The 16,418-nt window shown below is 33.6% G+C and overlaps 1 pseudogene across 1 annotated transcript in view; it reads right to left on the bottom strand.

Annotated features, from left to right (window-relative positions):
- The window catches only part of LOC308263461 (induced myeloid leukemia cell differentiation protein Mcl-1 homolog), an 85,037-nt pseudogene extending 73,971 nt beyond the window's left edge, over nucleotides 1-11,066 (bottom strand). Inside the window, exons 1-2 of the transcript in view lie at nucleotides 11,035-11,066; nucleotides 9,836-9,930 (exon numbers count right to left, since the gene is read on the bottom strand). The product of the transcript in view is annotated as an induced myeloid leukemia cell differentiation protein Mcl-1 homolog (transcript). The remainder of the gene's footprint in view (nucleotides 1-9,835; nucleotides 9,931-11,034) is intronic.
- Between the last annotated feature and the right edge of the window lie 5,352 nt (nucleotides 11,067-16,418).

The raw sequence follows: 16,418 nt of genomic DNA on the forward strand, positions 1-16,418 counted from the left end.
GCAATTACTTCCTAACATGAATAATTATGTCCAAAACTGAGCTTCTAAGTAGCAAAGACATTGGCTCATTCGTTGTTGTGTGTCTCCTAACTAAAAATAATATTAGGAAATCGACATGTATTCGTGGAATGAATATACGAAGGAATAAATAAATGAATAAGTTGGACTTAGGCCCACAATTAATTCTAGCTATTAAATTTTTTGGAAAAGCTTACAGTTATGCATTGGCTTTAATTTTTCTATACATATTTGTATATATATGTGTGTATGTATTCACATGCACGTGCATGCATATATATATATATATATATATACTTACACACAAAATATGAATTCCTACAATACAACAAACTTTGGCCTCCAAGCTTCTGTATAAATTTACTAAGCCTCACTTTACATAGGGGAAAAGTATCATGTCATCACCTAAAAAACTAACTTGAAAAATATGGTTGAAGGATTTCCATGCTTATGATTTTTAAATTACAGAATTATATGAAACTGTGATAGTATTCTCCAATATCATACACTGATGAAACAACTCTCTTTAAACTCTACCATTGATAATTTTATTTGATAAGACAGGACAAGAATAGGTAAACTATATGTGTCATAATAGTGACCTGGAAAAGTAAGTGGATAAATCCTAACTTCCAAATGACAATGGTAGTTTAAACAATAATTGAATATAAATATATTTCAAATTTAGAATAAGAAGCAACACTGACATTCATTTTATAATTAAAGTGATATAGTAAATAAATGACTGTCTTAAATTGGGATTAATAATTTATTAGAAATATATACATAGCATCATAGGAAATAAAAGTAGCAGGATAATATAGTCTAGGGATCAGTGAAATTTTTTCATTGAAGGAAACATTTAGCTGAATCTTACAGGATCTCCCATAGTTCGTATTTTATTAAATATAATTCTAAAATATAGGATTAGCTGGGCATGGTGACACATACCTGTAATATACAAGTTCTTGGGAGACTGACACATGAGGATCACAGGTTTAAGGCCAGCCTCAGCAACTTATTAAGACTGTCAACAACCCAGCAAGACCCTGTTTCAAAATAAAGGAGGGTTGAGCATGTACCCCAGAGGTAGAATACCTGTGGGGTACATGCTCCCCCACATGTGGGGTAGAATCCTCAGTACCACAAAATAAGTAAGTATGTAAGTCAGTCAGTCAGTAAGTAAATAATATAGGATTAATGTTTACATGAGTTTTATCTTTTTTTTCAGCAAAATCTGTACTAAACAACTTAAAACCTGTTGCATCTTTGTGGTGACAGGCTAGTTATCTTTTATCATGCCCAAGCCAAAAACCATAAAGTTGAAAACTTGAGAAAGCAGCTCTCTTACTCCTTCAAAACTTTCCCAGCTTGTGTTTGTTTTTCCCTGATGGAATTCTGAAGACCCTGCTTCCTTCCCATCCAACAAAGAAGTGTTATTTGCCATGAGCTGTAGAATCTCTGTCTTTAAAAAAGATTAAGCAATGCTGACCATTTTTATATCCCCATCATTTGTAAAGCAGAAAAAGAGACACTTTCCTTCTGTCCCATCTCAACATGTTCATGAATATGATTTCTCTCTCTCTCTCTCTCTCTCTCTCTCTCTCTCTCTCTCTCTCTCTCTCTCTCTCTCTCTCTCCCCCCCCCTTCCCCTTTCCTCTCTTTTGTTTACTAGAGGAAAAGGTAGAAAGGTAGGAGATGAACATAGGAGGTGAACTAAGGAGAACAGGTGAATGAGCTGGGTCTGGTCTTTTTATCAATAGTCTCATTTTTAGAATTTTGACTGAGATATGATTTATAAAAAGGAAGCTATATTTATTGTAAAGCAATTGATGAGTATAAGTACATACACATAAATCCATCACCACAATCTGTTTTAAATATATCTACCACTACAGACTTATCTTCTCTCTTTATTCAATTGTGTAATATGTGCACTTTTAAGATCAAGTAATTTTTTAATCATCTACTGTGTTCCTTACCAGTTCACATAAGTATGAGAATGTGTGATATAAGTACATGTAAGTGGCAGCTTCATTTTATTCATTGTAATTCTCCTCAATCACGACTTACAGAAAAATTTCAGATCATTCACATGAATGCACTGAGAGTTTTTTCATTATGAAATGGTAGTGTCCATAGGACCAACACATTCTTTGATATCAGTGCAAGAAAATTCTGCTAGAAAGATAAGGAAGATATCTGAGGGAGAAAGACATGACTGCATTCTAGCCCCACACATCATACGATTTAGAGAAGATAGAAACTCAGACTATGCTATACGCTCCTGACTTCTCAGACAAGGGAGGATTTTCACTTGCAAATAACAATGATGCTCTTTATGGAAATGATGTTTATTCTGGTGTAATTACCAGTGTTCTTAACCTATTCACATATCCTGAGGCCAAATATAAGTGATGAATTACTTACTGTAACAGCCGTTTTTGTGATAATCCTTATCATTATCAGTATTATCTCTTTGTGTTCTTTGCTCCTTGATAGTTTTCCTGATTTCCAGAAATCAGGAATTTTCATCACAATCTCTTAATGTACTGATTAAAAAGTTGTAAGGATGGTTCTAATGACCATAATGTGAGGAAATCCCTGAGAAAGCAGAGAATCTAGAATTTCTGCAGTGTTATATTTAGTTGAAATGTAAAGAAAAATGTACACTTTATTTTTTTTAGAATTTCTATCATGATAACATAAAGATTTAAATCTTAGATAACGGTAAACAATGTGTTTAAAATATCTACATAAATACATTCTTCAAATGAGTATATGCTATGAGAAAAAATTTTCATTTATTCTTGTTACAATTTTTTCATAGAGAAACAAAGGTATTACAGTGGAGAAGATGATAAAAACAAAAAATAAATAAAAAGGAGATAACAAAGTTAAAGTAAATTTTATAATGCTACCAAACTAGCTCTGGTTTAATCATGTCTTTCACATATATTGCTACTTCATGTCAGAATCTCATCATCACCTTAGAATCAATTTCCATCACTTACTGACACTTACTGACCGAACACTGCATTCGGTCTATTCTATTTTATTGTGTTCACTTTAAAATAAAACATTTATGTAGATATTGTCTTTTTTTAGTCTCCTATTTAAGAATATATATCTGATATATTGAATTTACTTTTTACTATGACGGCTCTTGAGAAGCCAAGATTCTTACTGTTCCTCATGTGTTTTCCATATCCTTTTAAATTATACTTACCTGCACTATCTTCTCTCATTTATTTTTTTTCCTTAAAGTAAATACACACCCTTTTTTGGCTCAATAATCACTGAAGTAATATATACAATGTTGAAGACTAGAATATAGGCAGTGTTTTTACTTTCAAAACCCACATAATGCATATATATGTATGTATATGCATGTGTATATATATAGATAGGTAGCTATAGATAGAAAATTAAGTGGACTATTAAATGATCAAGAATAAAAATATTCATGTCTTTATCAATTTAACCACAGTCAATGAATGTTTATTAGATCATGCTACATTTTTGATATGGTTTAAAATTTCAAAGAGTTTTATTTTAGAAACTTAGTTCAGAAATTTTGCACATTGATGAGCATATACTGAAATTTTACAATATAAACTTTAACTCCAATGTTACTCATGGTGAAATCAATTAACATAGCAGAAATTAATAACTAATATGTACTTAGATCTATAATTGTCCATATATTGAACTTGATTATAGCAGACCACAGATGAACTAGATTTTAAAAAGTGACATTAAAATATAAATAAATGAGATAAGGAGAGCAAGAGTGAAAGAAATAAAGGGAGAGAAGGAGGAAAATTGAGCAGTATAGTCATGTAAATGTAGCCAATTAACACCGAGATAAGCTGGAAACATATGAAGGCATACAAGTGAACAGGTGTGTGCCTTTCTCTGATACTTCACAGATTCCTGGAGTCTGGACCGATTTCAGTCATTGACATTGACCAACTGAAAACATTCAAAGGGTCCCAGAAGTAGGGCTTTTGTCACATAAGAAAAGTAGGGCTTTTTCATAAGAGCCTACCTTCTAATGCGCAGGTGATTCTCTGCTGACTTGCAGTTACCATACTCTGATGTTATTTTATTGCTGAGTAGTTCAAGCTACAAGAAATAAAATTACAAACCAATGCTTTATAAAATTTTAGAATGTATCCATGAATAATATTACTTTCAGAACCCTCCTTAAAATAGTCTCCTTTTTTGAATCATCATGGAGTATTTGGTCACAAATTAAGCATTGATAAAAACATGGGATTTAATAGTAGTAAGAATTCATGAAAAAATTTTACAAACATATTTTAGAATGAAATATTGGGAAAAGCTTAATATTTCAACATTAGAGCCATATAAATATAGGTGATTAAAATAAATTTAGATTAATTAAAAGGGTGAGTTCACCTCTTTGATCTTCATAATTCCCATCAGCAAAACTTCAACCTATTATTTGCTTCTAAGAATTGGTTTGGTAGATTGAATGGAGTAGCATTTATCATTTGTGGAACACCTAGTTTAGGGCTTGACACATGACAGGTATTTGAGGAATGGTGATAGATGATGATGATAATGTGTAAGAAGAAAATGACTGTCTTAGCATTTTGCCCCTGTGACGAAAATACCTGACAAGAACAACTCTGAAGATAAAAGGTTTATTTCAGCTCACAGTTTTAGAGGTTTAGTCCATGGTTGCCTGACTCCAATGCAGAAACCATAGTCATGACAAGACACATGATGGAGAAAGATTGTGCTCAGCTCATGACATTCACTGCAGGGAAAAAGCAAGGGAGGGAGAGAGAGAGAGAAAAGAAAGAAAAAAGAAGAAAAAAAGAAGAAAAAAGAAAGAAAGAAAGAAAGAAAGAAAAGAAAGAGAGAGAGAAGAGAGAGAGAGAGAGAGAGAGAGAGAGAGAGAGAGAGAGAGAGAGAGAGAGAGAGAGAGAATGAATACTGGAAATACATATAGTCCCCAAGGGCAATATCCCCCAAAACCCACCTCCTCTAATCATGCTCTACCTCTGAACCTTTATGCTTTGGAGATCATACTTTCAACACTCAAGCTTCTTTGGGAACATTTAAAGCCAAAATATAATGATGATTATTAGCAAAAATGCAGATGATGATGTCTCAGCACCGAAGATATTTAATAAATATTGATATCCCTCCTTTTGAAAATACCATATTGACTTAGTACAAGAGTATATTATAAACCATCACAAGTATAAGTCATGTCTAGGGCCTGTCAGAAGTATAATGGATAGATTTTTGATTGCCATTGGTATATTCACACATATACACATTGTCTATATATATATATACACACAATACTATTTGGTCTGTTTTTCTTCCCCCACCTACCACTTTCTCCCTGATTACTCATCATTCATGATAGATTTCAAGTGATTATTTGCATATATACTTAAATGGCATAATTACATATAATTAAACAAAATGTTACTATCTTTATAATCATGAAATTCATCTGAAATGAGAATATTAGAACAAATGTCTAGAAATCTCATCATTGCATGTAACCTATGTCATAAAATCTATAATGTCTTCAGTAAATAATATTAATTAATACCTACCACAATGTTTCAATTATATTTATTTTTATTGTGATTTTTGGTATTTCTACAAAGTTTGTGCAATATATATTTTAATAAACATTTTTGCGTGAAAAAATGTAAATGATTATATTAGTCATTGAGTAAAATAAGGGATAAAAGACTTAAGTGCAGGCCACTCTTTGGCCTTCTTCAAAATCTGTCCTGAAAGCAATGTAAAATCAGTTAAAGATTTAAACAAGGAAATGGTAACTAGACTAGGTACTAGAAAAGTCACCAGCTATGAACATGGTAAACATTCAGATATGATAATAATGCTTTATGTTAATAGTATTTTAATTCTTTGTTAGGAGTATATCTTGCTTTTTTGATATTTAGGAAATAACATACATATATACACACATATCTATGTGTATATATGTGTACGTGTTTCCAACATATGTATATGTTCTTGACTGTAGCATTTATACATCTTAGTTACATATAAACTTACTAAAGATGGAGGCTGCAACTTTAATTCCACAGAGTGTTCTACATAATATGATACCAATGACTATGTCTATATAATATGATACCAATGACTATGGCTTTTCCAGTCTTCTCAGGGGATCTTAATTGTATGCTAGATAATGCAGTGTGTGGTTGTAGTAGCAAATACTCTTCCTTTTGTGAATTCTGCTGCTTTTTTTCTTTCAGCAACAATCAATTTCCCTGACTTCTCTTTTACCCTTTTTTTTCTAAAAACTCAACAAACATTAATTATAGACATGTGAGTAAGATAAGAAGATGAATTGACTTCTTCTGCTTCCACATATCAGTATCTCTGTGGTAAAATAAAGTATTTTCCCCTGGTCTCTTTTAAAGAGGATTATTTTGTAGAAGTCCAATGCTACCAAGAAATTGGTAGTGTTTATTGCTTGTCTCTAATGGAAATTACTTTTTATGGGGAATTGAGATTGATTACCCTTATCTTGACAAGTGAAGATTGAGGGCATATACTATGGAATAGTGTACAGTTACAACAGCAACAGGGAAATGTTAACACCTTAGTTACTAGGTTTTTAATCCCAGGATTACAGAGGAGGCGTATTTGAAACAACTACTTTTAATTCTAAACATTAATATTAAGATCCATGTAGTGAATTATTCTATTTTTACTGATTTGTTTTTCTAAAAGAAATAAAAATGTCCCACTTTTTGATTAAAAATTCTAATTTGGTCTTCATTTCATTTCTCTATGAAGACTGTAGAGAAAGAAGTATAACAAAAATGTGATAAATGGGAATTGAGTTATTATTTTGACAAACTTAATCATGTACCTTTCCAACATCATATATGGGAAAGCAGTAAGAAATATGTAATGGAAGGTGGTTTAAAGGAGAGGGAGGGGGATGAGTAAGGTTCATTGAAAGAATTACTATCTTTGGCTATGTGTGTATATATGGAAATACCAAAGTCAATCTCAGTACTCTGTATGAGAAAGGGAGGAGATGGGAAGGCAGCATGGATACTGAAGGAATCAAATGCTATTTACTTATATGCCACTGTCACCATGATTTACATTGTGATGTGAAACAACAATGCACTAATAAAAGCATATGAAATTAAAGCTTGAAAAATGAAATTATTAAAAAAGAAATTTATCATAATTTGGGTTCATGTTAAATGTATTTCTCAATCCTCACTGTAACTCTACATTTCTGGAAAATAGCAATAAAAAAGTACATTTTCAAATCATATAAAATATTACCTATTTACAACCTATAAATGATAAATTTAAGCCCAATTATATTATAGTCTTCTTTAATCTGTAAAACCACCTCTATACATATTAAGCTACTTGAATCCCTTACCAAATGTCTTGCTTTCATTGACTTAGTATCAACAACTTAGTACCTAAGAATTCCATCTTCTATCTAAATCAGAAGCCAATTATGTGAGATTATACAATTTTTTTATTTATATTGAGGATACAATCACTGATTTCATATTATCTCATTTTATAATCATGACAACTAGGAATTGAGCTAGGTGAGGTGTCACATGGTAATCCCCGTATTTGGGAGACTTAAACAGAAGGGCCCCAGCAACTATACAATATATATATATATATAGCCAAGATGGCAGCAATGGCAGCCAGGACTCAGGAGATGCAGACAAATTCTATCCAATTCACCTGTAACTTCTGGAAAAAAATCCCTGCAAAGGGGGACTGCCCCTGCCGCACATGCTTAAGAATTCTGGACATCATATCATGTAAAGAAGGAGTTCAGCAGAGAACCAGGAGGAAGGCAGCAGTGGTGCCTGCAGTGTGGTGGCTTGGTGGTGTGGCAGCACCAGCGCTGATCCAACCTACCTTGATCTTCTGAAAAAATTGCCCCAAAGGTAGAATGCTACCGCCATGCATGCTCAGGAATTCTAGACAACATGCAGTGTGGGAAAAGTGTTTGGAAGAGAATTGAGATGGTGGAGGCAGCAGCAATGGTGGCGGCCAGTATTGAGGAGAAGCAGAGATCTGATTCAATCCACCTTGATCATTTGAAGAAATAGCCCCACAGTTAGAAGGCTACCACTGCACATGCTCGGGAATTTGGGCCAACATGCTGTGTGAACAAGGTGCTCTGAAGAGAACCGAGATGGCAGTGGCAGCAGTAGTGGCCAGTATTTAGTAGAGGCAGAGATTCAGTCCAATCCACCTCATAATTTTAAAGAAATGTCCTTAAAGGTATACTGCTATTGCCGCACATGCTTGGAATTCTGGAAAACAAACTCTGTGGGAAAGGTGTTCAGGAGAGAACCAAGATGGCAGTGGCAGCAGTGGCTGTGGTGGTGACCAGAATTTGGAGGGGCAGAAGATCCAGTCCAGTCTTGGAGGAAATCTCCCCAAAAGTAGACTGCTCCTGCCACACATGCTTGAGAATTCTGGACAACATGCTAAGTGGCAAAAGGGTTTGAGGGGTATCAGAGGGAGCCTCACATAGTTGGGATGGGCCTACATGCTGCGTGTTCTGGGAATCATCAGCCCTCATGACCACCGAACTCCTCTGCACAGAGTGGGAGGCCAGGGTACACATGGAACAGCAGAGCCTGCTTTCTGAAGTGAAGCTGTGGACCTCTGCCTTTGAAGGGAAGACAAAATTTATTGCCACTAGGTATTTGGGTTCCCAGCTTTTGCAAAAGACATGTATTGCTTTCTCATATAAAAAAAAAAAAAAGGAAGAACACCAGGTATGGTGACACACACTTATAATCCCTGCACTTGGGAGGCAGAGACAGGATGATCACGCTGGTTCAAGGCCAGCCTTTCTGGCTTAAGAAACCCTGTGCCCCCCAAAAATAAGATATATAAATATATATTATATAAATATATATTATATAAAAATATAAATATATATTATATAAAATATAATATATAATATAAAATTAAATATATATATATATATATATATATATATATATATGAGATAGGTCTCCAGGAGTGTAGCCCGGACATAGAAAGGTTTACAGGTATCCCAGTCCCACCAAAAAAAGAAAGAAAGAAGGAAAGAAAGAAAGAAAGAAAGAAAGAAAGAAAGAAAGAAAGAGGAACATCTGTACACGACCTGTTCATAGTCACAGAGACTGGAGCCCGATGCACAGCAAGACTGGTGCCAGGGACTCTGAGGCCAGGATAGAAGCCTGCCAAGGGGTTAGAATGGTGCCAGGATCAGCGAGGTCGGGATTGAAGCCTGCTGTGAAGCAAGGCCTGTGCTGGGGTCTCGGAGGCTGGGATCAGAGCCTGCTGAGGGGGTGAGGCCAGTGCCAGGGCCAGTGAAGCTGGGATTGGAGCCTGCCGTGAGGCAAGGCCAGTGCTGGGACCTCCGAAGCTGGAATTGGAGCTCGACATGGGGCTATGCCTGTACCTAGGCCAGCAAGGCTGGGATCGAGCCTGCCATGAGGCAAGGCTGGTGCTGTAGCCTCCAAGGATGGGATCGAAGCCTGCCGAGTGGTGAGGCCAGTGCCAGGGCCAGCAAGGCCTGAATTGGAGCCTGCTGTGAGGCAAGGACAGTGTTGGGGCTTCTGAGGCCAGGATGGGAGCCTGCCGAGGGGTAGGGCCGGTGCCATGGCCAGCGAGGCCAGGATCTGAGCCTGCCAAGAAGCAAGGCCAGGGCTGGGGCTTCTGAGGCTGGGATCGGAGCCTGCTGAGAGGTGAGCCTGGTTCCGGGGCCTCAAAGGCCAGGATCAGAGCCTACCATGAAGCAAGGGCGATGCTGGAGCCAGCGAGGCCATGATCAGAGTCTGCAGGGTGGCCCAGTAGGTGCCGGGGCCTTCAAGAGTGGGATCTGAACTTTCAATGCAGCGTACACAGAAAAATATCACAGAAAATAAAAAATCAGATGTTTTCCCTAATATGCAAAAACTAGGAAGAAATGGATAATAGGAGGAGATCTAGTTGAAGAAAGGGCTCTATGGAGGAGCAATTAAGGTGACCAATCAGAGGGGATGGGATGGGGGAAGATGGAATCTCCTTAAAACACATGATGTAGGTAAACAAATATATCAAAGTTAATCACCAAATCAAGCATGGGATCGAGGGAGGGGGAGGGAATGGGATGGGGATTGGATAAAGCTAATTGGATAGTGTGGTCTTGTATATCCTCACAAGTCTTGTATTCCATTGTGATGTTTGACTACAATGCACCAATAAAAATATATATAAAATAAATAAATAAATAAAGTCTTTAATTCTTAAAAATAAAATAAAAAATAAAAACCTTACCTTAACCAAATAAAAATAACAATAATTATATATGAAAGAGACACATTTTTAAAATAAAAGAAAAAACATAATTTTACCAAATAATGGCAATTTTAAATTTAGTGTATTTAGAAGCATGTTATTGAATAAAATTGACTAACATAAAATTTTGTTAATGAAAAAGAACAAAAACAGTTTCTGTCTTTCATAGAACACCAATGAAATTTTATCATTTCACTGTATTCTTTATTCAGTTGCAGATGATACAGATGATGAGTGCAATTTTAATATCACTTTAAATACACTAACATAGTCATAAATGCAAATGATGTACATACATTTTTTTAGAAAAATTGCAAAATTAGATTCTAAAAGAAATAGCAATAACTTGGTGCATATATGCCATTTAAAATTTTATATAATCATATAATGTATTTATAAAATATTTGTTTAAGAAGTATAATTACTAGTTTAAATATTTTACATAGACTTCATTTTATGTAAAAATCACTATTAAATAGTAATATTAAAGCAAAATAAAATTTGAATTTTATGGCAAAATGGCAATATGTATTTTGACGAAGAATGTCAGAATTTATGGAATTAGGTACTTCATCCTTCATTCGCATTACCAACTCACAGCCCAGTAACTTCTGACTTCTTCTTATGCATCTGAATAAATGTAGTACTAACCCTGTAGCTATTGCATAGTCGACTTTATCCATCACCACTGCTAATGATTATTTGGCTCTGAGGATTAAGTGTATCCCCTTCAGTGTGCCCTTTCTTGTACTTTGTGAATTCATTAACCCCTTTGACCTTCCCTTACTGATCGGGGACACAGTTGTTAAGCTGCAGATTGGGAGCAATTTTTTATTTCTTTGATGTTTTCAAAGCAATTTAATAATTTCACGCTGAGTATAAAGTAACTGGAGGTAAGGAGTGTTTCAACATATGAGGACTAAAAGATGTAAGATGGATGACTAATATTATGTCTTATTAGTTATACATTTTGCCACTCCTTTTTATAACTATTCTATCCTAAGAAACACTTTCCATAAAAATTTCCTGGAATTTTAAACAGAAAATACAAATTAAATTTGCAACAAAAATCACATATATTATGAATCACCAATGTAGAAATATTACCAGTATAATGGCTAATTTTCTTTCAAGCAGAATGTTAGCTTGAAATTTGTAAGCCAAGGAACATGTTAGATGCAGTGTTTTTATCAAGTTGTAGAGAATATTGAGCTTCAGGGGATATTCAGATAAAGATTCCAGCTCTGTTTTTTTCTTATTTTTCTAAAATCTGTTTGTGTGGACTATTTATTATCTTCTATATAAGGATAATCACACAAAGATCACAGACTGTTTTAAGTAGCAAATAGCACTATGTGTACAAAGTGCCTGTACAGTACCTGGTGCATAGTATTTCCTCATTGAATGTCTGCCTTCTCTCCCTTTTTTGACCTGCACAATCTGTGTTAGATGCCCAGTGTTCAATTATTCCAGGTTACAAAATTTGGTATTTGAAAATTCTCTCTTTAGAGGTGTCATGGTGTAGTTTTTTTTTTTTTAATTTGCACTTAAATGCAGAGCATTTACCTCGAAATTAAGGTGATATATAATATCTTAGTTCTGAGTATAAATTCAAAGAAAGTTTGAAACCAGTATTGTACAATTCACCTCAGATGTAATAGAATCATATATTGCCATGTTAAGAGACAACTCCTATTTTTGTATTTTTGGGTGTTACAAATAAGTGGGAAGAATAAATTTTCATTTTTCCTTTATTCATGTCTTTAAGTATTTGATTGTTGTAAAAATTTATAATTAAATTGTCCTCTATTGGTATATTGCAACTTATTAATTCATATTTTATTGGCAATTTTTGTTCGCTTGCACAGGTTTTGTGTTTATAAACATTTGAATATTTTTAAAATTATATACTTTATACTTAAAAAAACCTTTTAATCTAACTTAAAGTATAAAACTTTTTTTTTAACTGAAAACCACTTTATGTCTTACTCCTGTGGTGTCAGCATACAGTATTAAATGCTACTAACAAAATAATCTTGAGAAGCATTTTCTTATATTATCTTATATTTTTACCCAACTTTTTCTCGTTAGTAGGACAACATAAAATTCTTTTTAATGCTTGTCTATATTTTCAAATAAACTCTTAAAATGTTCTTGGTTGAGGCTTTGTCTATATACATAGATGTTAGGAATTTGCAAAAGTGATGATTTCATGAATGATGAGATAGAATTGCCAAAAGTTTAAAAGAAAGAGGCTTTGTAAGCATAAGACAACATAACTGAGGGGATTGGAGGGGAAGAGGCTAACTCCCTAATGTACAGGATGTATATTCATAAACATATCAAAGTCAGTAAGTTAGCTAAACATGAGAAGGAGGGAGGGGGAAATGGAGTGGGAATTGGGATGGGCTAAATAGATGATGTGTGTATGTATGCCTCTATCATCTTGTACCACAGTGTATGACTACAGTGCACCAAAATAAAAAATAAAAAAGCAGGAGTTTTTGTTGTTTAGTATTTTTCTTTTTTTTTTTCGTTTTTCTTTTTTGGTGGTACTGGGGTTCCTGGAAGCCCTTGTACGTCGGGCTACACTCCCAGACCTATTTTTATACTTTTTTATTTAGAAACGGGGTCTCTCAAGCCAGCGCGGCTGGCTTCCAATCTGCGCGATCCTCCTGTCTCCGCCTCCCAAGCGCGGAGATTACAAACGTGCCCCACCACGCCCGGCCTTTAGTATTTTTCTTTATTGTGGCATTTCCAGTTGTTTTCTATTTTCCTGATTTGAAAAATATTTCCTGATTTTAAAAATATTACTAAAAATAATATTTTTAAAAATAATCACCACTTCTGAGTTTAGATGAGCATAAATTATTTCATGGGTATTAAAAGAGTTTCACTTAATCATTTCATCCATGATGTTGCATGTTAGCTGAATTTTATTGTCTATATACTTAAAAGTAAACAATTCACACCTAGAAAAATATATGAAAATTTTTATTCTTGGATATAATTAGGTTTAATTATATTTTGCTTATATATGTATATATATTATGTATATATCTGTTAAGGTATAAAAATCAACATTTTGTTTTTCTATCTATCCATATACCTATTTCTATTATTTATAGTAATGAAACAATAGAAACATAATAATTGTCAAATACTTAATATTTCAATTGCAGATACAAATATCTAGTTACATATTATATATATACATATATATATATAATTGTAATTTTTAAAGAATTATTCTTATTTTCTATATCTCCACCTAAGTGAAACAAGGGATTGTGGATCCTATATACATTAGAAATACCTCTTTATTCTATTTTGCCAACATACTTGTTTCAGACCACCCTGTGTGTTTATCACAGCTACTATAGCAACCTCCCACACACTGATAAGAACAGATACTACACTAGATTTTAGACAAAAGGGCAATAAGTGATGCAGCCTCCCCCACACACTGCCTGCGAGTCCAACTGCTTCTCATCTACATGTCAGTCTTTAAACTTCCATCACAAATTAAACTTCTGAAAAAAACAGGTCAACGTAGGCCAGGCATGGTGGCTCACACTTATAATTCCAGTACTTGGAAGGCTTTATATGGATATCAATATCTATGTATCTATTTATCTATCAATTATCTATCTATCTATATCTATATCTATATATTTACATATAAGTATATATATATGTGTGTGTGTGTGTGTGTGTGTGTATGTGTATATATGTATATATAATATTATCTTATTATATCTATCTTGATTATTCTTGGAACTTTCTTTTCCTAAAGTTCCCAGCTAATATTCTTAAATTATACTTCACATATTACCAGGTTCTATTAAATACTCATAGCTCCTCTCACTCCATCTAAACAAAGTATTAAATACTCTGGATTCCCAAAGTGTTTATACCTATATCATAACACTTCTAATATGGTTATCAATTCATTTATGAGTGTCTTTGACTCAACTAGCTTAACTCATTATTGATGTGTTTGGAGAGTTCTTCTTGCAAAGATGCTGGATGTGTTGATTGAATGAAAGTAATGTAACTTATCCTTGCTACTAAGAACCAGGGGTGCTCTATCGTCTAGCCATAATCCAGCTCTTTTTTTTTTTTTTTTTTTTTTTTTTTAGATAAGGTCTCATTAAATTGTCCGGGTTAGCCTGGAACTTATGACTCTCTTGCTTCGGCCTCCTGAGTGGCTAGAATTGCAGGCATGCACCATTGCCCCCAACTTGTTTTTAATTTAGTTTTTAGCTATTTGATGTAATTATTATTTAATATTTTACATTTTTAACACATTTATTGGTGCATTATAGCATCACATCATAAGTTACTTTATAGTGATAGTGTTATACATACACATAGCACTTGGTGAGGCTTTAACATTATAATATATTTCACTAAGTTTAAGGGTAGAAATATATCTTCATCCAAAGAGTCAATATTCCTTTATAATTTTTGTAATATTATTTATGTAAATCAAGTGGTTTGGCCTTACTGGAATTTTATTTTGTTGAACGGTTTCATATTATAATAGCTACACTTGTATCTGTAGAGAGACAGAGGCACTGTGCATGATCTTTCACATAAGAAAATGAAATGTCAACTCTGTTATTGTGTCTTTGAATTAAACTACATTATCAGCATGTCAGATTTGATTAACAATTTTATTGAGAAAGAAAATAATTTTCCTTGCTGTCTTCATGTACCATGATTTGTTTTCCTTATTAGGAGTTGTTTTTATTTGTAATGCTATAACAACAATGGGAACTATAATTTGTCTAATAAATGTGTTATAGCCAATTATATGATATCTGTTCATTTTTGTGAGGAGCATTTCATGTGAGAGTTGATTGAAATATTCTTGGTTAAAAATTGCAAAATTACCATATATGACATCAACTCTAGAATCTCCATATGTAAATCATAGAGACTCACAAAGTCCAGGAATCCTGAATGCTACCTGATTGTGTCCTATCAGGAACAGTCCAATTTGGGTTTCTCTGGGGAACATTGATGGTAAAACAACCCAGAGTCATTAATCATGGCTGAAATAGTAGACCAGCTAAAGTATAGTTTCCCAGCAACCTATATATTAATCATAAATGTACAATTTTTAAACCAAGATTTGGTAAGTGTAATTTCAAGTAGGTAGAGCAAATACTTCCCCAATATTTGCCTTAAGTATGGCTTAGATTTATGCTTATATATGACTTTTAAAATACTTAAAGGCATGAAAATTTTAAAAAATCTATAAACATACCTATTTAAAACTTTTGTTCATGCAGCTATATTGTTTGATACAAATACCGTGTTTATTGAGCAACATCTTAATCAGACTTTCTACTCCTCATCTTTGCCTATTTCTGACAGGTAAATAACTCAATATACTATTTTTCCAGGTTAATGATATTGGTATGCATAGGCCATTTTGGCTTCAAATGAACTTTACTTTTGTGATAAATAAGAGTCCTTGTAAGTAAGCAATGAATATGCTTTCATAAATTCTGTTATTTATACCTTGCTAGAAGAAGAAAAAGGATATTGTCATTTTTATGGGTTCATTAAACTGGTGGGAAGTTGCTATATTGTTCATATATTTCCACTGAAATATAGTTTGCATAAAGGTTAATCTTCAAAAAAGTAAAATTCTCAATACAACATTACTTATTCAGACATGAAATTGGAAGAAGTTAACCCTCATGGAGCATAAGCTACAGCCCAATATTTGTTCCAGAAAGCAGAGCAGAAAAAGAAAAACTGCCAGAGCAAAAGAGAAAATAAATTATTTTCCTGATGTTGTAGGAGCTTCCGAAGGTCAGACATAATTTTATAAACATAGCAGAAAGAAATCTGGAATGTTTCTGAGGACTAATATTAATTTGTTTTTTATGGTGTCTATGATTACAATAACTTTAAGGTTCAAGTAATGTCAAAATTTGAGAAATACTGAGTAATTTTATTAAATTTTAATGAAGAATAAAGGCTAAATATGACAAAACAAATAATTGTATAATACACAG

This window comes from Muscardinus avellanarius (genome assembly GCF_963383645.1).
Source record: "Muscardinus avellanarius genome assembly, chromosome: 5".
Classification (NCBI taxonomy): domain Eukaryota; kingdom Metazoa; phylum Chordata; class Mammalia; order Rodentia; family Gliridae; genus Muscardinus; species Muscardinus avellanarius.